Source organism: Meleagris gallopavo, chromosome 2, assembly GCF_000146605.3.
Source record: "Meleagris gallopavo isolate NT-WF06-2002-E0010 breed Aviagen turkey brand Nicholas breeding stock chromosome 2, Turkey_5.1, whole genome shotgun sequence".
NCBI lineage: Eukaryota > Metazoa > Chordata > Aves > Galliformes > Phasianidae > Meleagris > Meleagris gallopavo.
The window spans coordinates 62,861,207-62,862,930 of NC_015012.2; positions in this window are offsets into that span (position 1 = coordinate 62,861,207).

The following is a 1,724-nucleotide window of genomic DNA, read 5'->3' on the forward strand; positions in this document are numbered from 1 at the left end:
AATATTACATTTAAATAATGTGATAAAATCACATTAAAAAAAAAAAGGTGTATTAAAGATGAACCAGAGCCAGGGTGGGAACAGGTTATGTTTGAAGGTGTGAAAAATGGTCCCAAGGCAAATGAGATGGAAGAAGAAAAGTTCTTATTCAAAAGGCAAACAGGAGTGTAAAGGTGCCCTATCAGAACTGGAATCATGATAAACAGAGAAAAGTAGAGCTGTAAAAGGCAAGTGCTGGTAAATACCTTGCATATAAGGAAGTGTAAAAGATTTAGGCAAACATCTTTACAGCAGCATAAACCAGCAACACTTTATCTACTTCTCAAGGAAGTTCAGTGTGTAGAAATTTTATAGTGGAAATGCCAAAGTATATTGCTGATAATTCTTGCTGTGTATACAGAAAAAAACCAACGTGTGAATGGTATAATGCTTTACAGCTACTGGGCATGCAAAACAATTGAAAGGATATGGAACCTATACTCCAGCTGAGAGGAAAGAATATTATGTTCTTCCATCCCTGACCTTTTCAAGGGTTCTTTGCTTATACTGAAACTTACTCACCTACAAAAATGTGAATTAAACACATGGATAACTGTCATCCTATATGTTTTATTGTAAATTGCAGCAAAACTTGCACGTTATCTTGGAAAACAAGCAGATTGTGGTTTATCGAATGGTGATGAAATTGATGCACTACAAAATATTAACTTTGCAAAATAGAGACAGAGAAAACAGGTCACTCCAAAAGTAGTGCCATCTATTTATTTTCATAAAAACTATAACAGATACAAAGAGCATAATAACACAGTTGGATAGAGCAAATTCTCAGCTACAACGTACTAAAGAGGGAGATAGAGGATGCCAGTGACAGAAATCTCAGAGGAATGAGCAGACAATTAGCCTGACACTGGTTGCCACCCTTAGGTAATACTAAGGTACAACTACTGAGAAATGTCCCTAGTAACTCAGACCATATATCTTTAGCATGGACTTTGTGCAATAACAGGCAACACTAGATGTTAATGGAGTATAAGCATACCAGAGGATTGTTTAAAGGAAAGGAATGTATTGCAAACCTTCTTCACGGTTAGCGGAGCTACTATCTTTTCCTATGTACGTACCAAGAATGAAGGTCAAAGTGGTTTAAGTGAGTTTAAGTGATTGCAATGACATGTTGAATATATTTGTACTGATGTATAAAACTTTAATTTTACAGGGTAGATTGGTGGGAAGCCTGTCTTTGTCTGTTATCTGCCCAGGGAACGTGGAGGCTTATTTTAGGACTCTCAATTTCACAGTGCTGTAGGCATTTCTGAAAGGAAAGCCACGGCTTGTATGAACGGGAATATGTTGTGTGAAAGTACCAGAGGAAACAACAAGGGAAGAACACGAGGGGTAGAAGTGACCAGCACTGGAAACATAGGCTCTAGGCCATACAATAAAGCACAAATATTCTTTCCTCTACAAACTGAACTTTGTGCAACTTCACCTGTGGTTTAAGTATATGTTAGGTATTTGGATCTTGAGGTTAATTATTAATACTGTACAGGACTATTTGTCCCAAAACAGGTAATAGAGTTGAATACATGGAAACTACGTTCAATTAGCTGCCGATAGACTGTAATTCAACAATACTGACGATCAGGGGCAGGTCATAATTTCCTGATGCTGTCATTTTACTATATTGTTGAGATTTGTATATTCTGCCAATTCACCATCTGTCC